At 35.2% G+C, this 7,704-nt stretch overlaps 1 pseudogene; it reads right to left on the bottom strand.

Moving 5' to 3' along the window:
- Positions 1-5,042: 5,042 nt before the first annotated feature.
- On the bottom strand, positions 5,043-7,412 carry LOC138334078 (uncharacterized; annotated as a pseudogene).
- Between the last annotated feature and the right edge of the window lie 292 nt (positions 7,413-7,704).

Raw genomic sequence — 7,704 nt, forward strand, 5'->3', positions numbered from 1 at the left:
TATTCGCACGAAACATAGTCCATTGCTGTAATACACGTGCGAGAATGTTTAGAATCACATGGCTTCAGTATCACGAGACTATCTTAGTCTTTTGGTTTTGCTTAGCCAATCAAATGTTACGTAAGATTTTGTAACGTCACCTTTGATTGGCTACATGATATTACACTTTTCATTTGGACGTAAGACTATTTCATGATAATTCAATTTTGCTTGTTACGAGCATTTTCATTGGCTTAAAAATTTACTTTATCAGCCCATAAAGGAAAAAATGGCGTCGCCGTTTATAACGTTGCTTCTGATTGGCTTAGATGACGGCGTAATGATTTCATAGACAAAAGAGTCCCAAAATGATTTTTGAATATTGAAGAGATTATCTTTAGTAAATTGAATTATAAGGATTAATTTGAATATATTTTTTATGTTATGGAGATATAACACAAAAATCTGAGTGTACTCTCATCATAAACCGCTTCGCGGTTTATTTAGAGTACACTCAGATATTTGTGTTATATCTCCATAACATAAAAAATATATTCAAGTTAATCCTTAAATAATGGGGCCTTGAACGTTTCGACGTTACTACATAAAATGATAAGAAAAGTATTAAAATGTTTTTCATTCCCTGTAATATCTACAAAAAGACAAGATTTCGACTATATAATAAGATGCAGCACGAATATACCGCAGTCTCCCAAAACACGCAAGGCACAATACACACGGGAGGCCGTCATGTCATGACACTGGCTGTTAATTTGACGTACATATAATAAAACCAAGCCAGTAAATATTTAACCATTGATATGTCGGAATTACAACGTATTAAAACAAACCAACATACTTGTGATACAAATCTTAATAATATTTATACTGCTACGTTCAGTCTCAATGAATAAACGACAAAACATTTCTTTTTACCTAAATGAGCCTCAATTTGAAATCCTCATTCAATACCACAGTTCCAGTGTACAGACAAATTGTGCGCAATATGAAAATTATTTGTGTGACATTTTGTTTAGTTTCCAAATGCATATTTAAGAATAAATCACAACTGTGCCATTTGTTGCATGACTGGATCGACAGGCGGGTCCTTGAAATGCCAAGAAAATGATTCAAATAAGGACTGAAAATGCTTCTAATCAAATATAATTTTACTCTATCCGCGAACACTACAACCGTTGCCCGTACTTCCACGTAATGAAACGTCAGTCAGATTTTCGTCAGAAAACAACGTCAGAAATAAAACAACACATATCCAATGTGAAAATCGGTTAATCTTCAAATAATTCCGTAACGGCTGTTATTCCTATAAAATATATTTTTTCCAAAGTCAACAAATTCTAAGAGTAATATTGAAATTTAAAGATGGCTTTGAAACATCAAGTGAATAAGATATTGAATAAGATGTTCAAGTACGTTAATGAACCATTGTAAGGGCATTTTTATATTTATCATTTACTTGGTCTGAATTGACATCAAATATGATATTGTTGAAATACCAAGGATTGTTCTTCAGCTCGCATGTCTCCTTACATTAGATGCCGGTATGGACGTCGAGGTTATCCAGAGAGACATACGTCTCTGTCGTCTATCATAATAACTTAATCTCATAGACGCTTGTATGCTATGCTCCGGCGTATTGTTACCCCTGTCGTCAACTTTCGAACTCGCTCTGCTTCCTTTTGTAGACATTGCAGACACTATAACTAATACTTTGTCAATATTGGCTCGTCCAACTTTCTGTTTTCAAATAAATGCTGTCTTTTAGATCTTTTGACCCAACGAAGATCATAACAGAATTCTGTCTACATCCGCACAAATTCGGCATTATTTTATCACAACATAAAATAACAGATGGTTGTTTGGACATCGCTATCGGTGAAACATAATCCGTCTTTCACAATTTGTGTCAAGAAAACTATGACGTCAACATAACCCTGCGTGCAAACTAAGAATGTTTACGTAGTGGGTGTTATTTTGTGTGTCTATCATGCCTTGAGAAATATTGACAAGATGCGATGTAATGCTACTTCTTGTCATAACATTCATAATTTGATTTTATTTTCTACATAACTGCCATTTTTAAAATGTATCGTATGTTATGTAACTTTACTACCTGAAACATTTTCTTACGCCATTTCGACAAATAATTCGAAACTTTAAAAGACATAGATGAATTACATGCACATATCATAGTTAACATGATATTTTTTCTGACGAAACAGAAACACCGTGTAGCAAATATAACACAACAATTCCTTTGTGAACTTGCGCGGTTACGCTTTTATAAATGCTGCCAGATGCCTCTATATAATTGGTTTCATTTCTAAGATCATTTGCCGACTGACTGTTTATTTTATATATATATTGAGTGTCTCATATTGTCTTCTGTTATTGAAAAACGCATGTAAAGATAATGCCCACACTAATTACATTAAAGGTATATTGATGTGGTGGTACTGATTTAAATACCTGTACATTGTGAGTAAATAGAGTAGTTTTTTAACATATCCACCATAGCATCATTTTAAAACCACTAAAATACACCCAAGATATACGAATGGTATATGATATTTATCACACCAAAGAAGCTTAAAACTAAACAATAGGCAAATAACCTGGACACTTTGTGATTTATACTGTACTATAAAAGTATGCCATTGTCAAAGTTCAACTAACGACCTTTTCAATTCCTCCGCAATAATTCAGTTCTGTTCATAATTAAGTTATCAAAAAAAGAAAATATTATTTATTCAGCAGCCAATCTGACATGAATAAGCTATAAACAATATTTGATGGTGTTTATTTTAATTTTTTGTCATAAATCAAAATTAATATTGCAATACAAGAACTTCTTCGCCAAAATTAATTGCTTATTGTAGCAAAATATGGTGTGTATTGCACATCTGCTGAAATATACATGTACCTTTAAATTTTCAACATCAATTTCTCCCTTATGGTTAATTACACTGCTGATAAGCTCATTTATTATCCCATCACACTATCTGGTCGTAAATCGTGTTATATTAGGCGAATTAAAGGGAAACTCATTACAGGTTTATTACTTTCCTTCGTTATTTCAATGTTCTTCTGATGGTGGCAAATGAGTAAACAAAAACCAATTTATGTAATTTTAAATGTTTTGGAATTTATAAACGCTATAAAATAAGATTAGAATACATTTTCACGACTTTTACAGCATACTTTCCTTCTCATATTTTTTCTTCATGGTCCATCTTTCTTCTATTTTCTCACATCTTTACAGATTTAAATCAGAGCGAATATAGCATAAAAATATATTTGAATTAAAAGAACGCAACTATTTTTTAATATCCTGGTAGATGATCCAGATATACGAGACGAAATTTCGGAATTTAGGAACAAGTCACGTATGTAAGCAACATCTACTTAGAAAACAAATGTCAATCTCATTCATATGGTAACATTGACGTTACATTCTTGCGTTCGTATGGAACCTTGCTTAGCACCAATTCATTTTAGGAAAACGTAAAATGAAGGAGAGCCAATTCATTAGTGCCTTATTTCAGGAATGTTATTCTGTATGGGATCTATAAAACAACAATTAAGAAAGGCAATCAGAGATACCAAAAAACACGACACTATGTACAAATGGAAATTATTCTCATAAAATTGACATTCTCCTTTGTCAGCAGTAAAACTCAAATTCTGTTTTTAAGCCAAAAGAGTAAAGATCAAGGACAAGTCATCATGGCTCCAATCAATTGGTGCGCTTAAGTATTCATTTCGTTGTAGCTGTATAGTTGTGTTGGTCAAGGCTGTCCTCGACCAATCTGATGGTCACTTAGCAATATCTATCTTTAAAGCTCTATTGTTAGCATAGAATTGAAAACTTAAGCCTGAAATATCCAATATGGTCTCCAAAACAATAGTCCCTACGTGAAGAAGTAGGTCGATTATTTAAGGAACAAATGAGTGTTTGATATTTCTGTTAGATTGTCTTTGCAGTTTGTGCTCGATTATCTAGTTGTCCAAAACATTCTTTTCTTTATTAAAATGTAAGCGAAAGGTCAGGCATAACAGAGTGTCAGAATAACCAAACTTTCATATGTCGTAAAGGTGTTTTTGATTTCATAGACGCAAATGGTCAACAACATTATAATCTATTCTTGTATGTCATGCAATAACTTTGTATACATAGTAATCTTTTACATTCACGCACTTGAACGTAACTTGTTGATGGGCACAGAACGTATGATATCCCGGGGATATTGATGGTTTAGTATAGCAGTGCAAGTATAAAACGTGTAGTATTGAAAATGTATATGAATCATTATGAATTAAAACACATTTGATATCAAATTGTCCGATTCCAAGAATCTCAGTATTTTGAACGCGTCGATTGCTTTTACTTCCACCATCTTGACAATTCTACTGCCGTTTCACAGCCATTAAACAGTGACTCCTATATTTGATTATCTTCTGCTAATGGTCCTGGTTACTAGTCCCTGCCGATACTGGTTACTAATTACTTCAATGTAATCAAGGAACTGCAAGTACTAACGGCGGAGTGGACGTAAATAAGTAATGACCACCATTATCAATCATTATATGTGTTTCACAAGTGACTACGTCATGGCATTACTATAAATACTTAGGTCAGTTTCAGAGTTGCTAATGACGCTTTTGTATGATTATCCTTAACCGAAATATAATTGCTTCCAAAAAAAATCAGCAGTAATCTCAAACTATTGTTATCTGATATTAACGATTACATATGTCAATAAGATATTTTAGTTTCAGACGTCACAAAATGTATCTGGATAGACGATTTTCTTCCTTGGTAGATCCGTCAAAAATCTAATAAGATAAACGATTATTTACAATGATTAATGTCAAAACGAAAACAAAACTAACTATATGATTTTTGTCATATCACTAGCGAAACCGTTTTCATTGTTTATCCCAATTAGTTTTGAGACCGTAACCTACCCAGTTTTATGTAAATTTGTATAAATAGTTGCAGTGACGAATTAAAGTTGATTGGACATTTCAATTTCAAATGTTTAAATGAAAATATAATGATAATCATTCATCAACATGTAGTTGAATATCAGGTGACGTCGTCCCGGCTTCTTTACGGCAAATTGGGTTACTACTGCATCAACATCCATATCGATATCTCAATAGGCATGCAACATAGCAAGAACTGACATTCTGTCATTCTTCATTGTCGACCTAAGACAGGTTTTCAGTCGTCTGTCGTTCTTCATTGTCGACCTAAGATAGGTTTTCAGTCGTCTGTCGTTCTTCATTGTCGACCTAAGATAGGTTTTCAGTCGTCTGTCGTTCTTCATTGTCGACCTAAGATAGGTTTTCAGTCGTCTGTCGTTCTTCATTGTCGACCTAAGATAGGTTTTCAGTCGTCTGTCGTTCTTCATTGTCGACCTAAGACAGGTTTTCAGTCGTCTGTCGTTCTTCATTGTCGACCTAAGATAGGTTTTCAGTCGTCTGTCGTTCTTCATTGTCGACCTAAGATAGGTTTTCAGTCGTCTGTCGTTCTTCATTGTCGACCTAAGATAGGTTTTCAGTCGTCTGTCGTTCTTCATTGTCGACCTAAGATAGGTTTTCAGTCGTCTGTCGTTCTTCATTGTCGACCTAAGATAGGTTTTCAGTCGTCTGTCGTTCTTCATTGTCGACCTAAGACAGGTTTTCAGTCGTCTGTCGTTCTTCATTGTCGACCTAACATAGGTTTTCAGTCGTCTGTCGTTCTTCATTGTCGACTTAAGATAGGTTTTCAGTCGTCTGTCGTTCTTATTGTCGACCTAAGACAGGTTTTCAGTCGTCTGTCGTTCTTCATTGTCGACCTAAGATAGGTTTTCAGTCGTCTGTCGTTCTTCATTGTCGACCTAAGACAGGTTTTCAGTCGTCTGTCGTTCTTCATTGTCGACCTAAGATAGGTTTTCAGTCGTCTGTCGTTCTTCATTGTCGACCTAAGATAGGTTTTCAGTCGTCTGTCGTTCTTCATTGACGACCTTAGATAGGTTTTCAGTCGTCTGTCGTTCTTCATTGTCGACCTAAGATAGGTTTTCAGTCGTCTGTCGTTCTTCATTGTCGACTTAAGATAGGTTTTCAGTCGTCTGTCGTTCTTCATTGTCGACCTAAGATAGGTTTTCAGTCGTCGCATGATGCTAAAAGACCGTTCCGCTGTTGCTGTAGACACGGGTGTACAGAGTAATATTTACACGCACCTGTATACGCTCGGATACAATCGAGAATATCTGATGGAGGCAGAACTTCATGTTTTGAATTCCTTGTCGTCAGTTGCGGGAACATCGTATGAATCATGCAGCTGCATTATCTTTTCACGGGACAAATCTGGCATCATAGAATTAGGTATTGTGCTACAAATCTCTCTTCATTTAGTTCTATCAAATGGTCAACAAATGTCAGGTACTTGTTCCGCTTCATTAGCATTGGCTGCAAGGGCATTGACACGACGTCGTTGTCTACCTGCACACCTTGAGTAAGAGGGTTCTATACCATGGGCTCTAGCTAATCCCACAGACTTCTGTAAATAGAGAATCCCAAAAATTCTCGTCTGCACGTTCGTTTCGGAGGATGTTTTTTTATAATTTATTTTTTCATTTCTTTTTCACGTGCAATATACTACATAATATAAGTCTAAATACTTTCATTCTTATTCACATTCAATATCACTATCACACGTATTCTTAAACATCTTACTCATATCATCATCATCATCATCATCATCATCATCATCATCATCATCATCATCATCATCAATCATCACCATCATTTGTATTAATTAAAGAATTTAAATGTGTTGAATTATGAAAGCATTTCATCTTATAAATTTAATGTTTAATAATATTAATAATATCATTATCAACCCTATTTATAGGATGTTGATAACCGTGCGGCATTCTTTGACAGCCTGAACAAGATCATTAGACGTATCATACAAAACGGCTGTCAAGAGGTTTAGTGGGCTGAGGACATGCTCTGTTGTAACAAGGGTTAAAATAAACTCGAATTGTAAAATTGCGCATTTACAGCATCTGGTTTTTTAAACGCCACCATCGCTAGCTCTTGAAGACTGCTAGCGAGAACAGTATGGCATTGCAGAAATGTAGATAAGGCATCGACTCATGAAAACCATCGGGTCTCGCAATTTCATTCTTTCCATTGCATTCTTTGCGATCTCGTCATTTCCAAGACATTCTTCAATTTGCTTTAAACGTTTCGCCGAATAATCAAATGCGAAAGATATTTGCTGGGTAGTGTCCATCAGATTTCTAACCAGTGGTTCCTTGCAAAAATGTACAATAGCCAGATTCAAGGAATGAGCCCTGTAATGAGTATACTTAGCCATGGGCACCTCTGTCTTATACTCCACGGTGAATCCCGGCCATGTTAGCAGTGCCATCGTATCCTTCACGAAGGAATCCTAAAATTATTCAGCTAAAGCAGTGGATGAATCAGCCTCAATAAACCCAAGAAAATGCTTACAACTATCTTTCTTTTCTTTCTGTCAAAATATCGGTCACAGAATAATCTGATCTTTAGTCGCGCAGTCTGTTGCCTCACCAGCCATACTTATATAACATCCTGCAGCATTACAGTTATTGACGATCATGTTCCGAATCTGGTCTCCATTGAAATATAAGATGCATATTTGGCCCTTGTATCGGCATTGTTTAAATG

Source organism: Argopecten irradians, chromosome 10 (genome assembly GCF_041381155.1).
Source record: "Argopecten irradians isolate NY chromosome 10, Ai_NY, whole genome shotgun sequence".
NCBI lineage: Eukaryota > Metazoa > Mollusca > Bivalvia > Pectinida > Pectinidae > Argopecten > Argopecten irradians.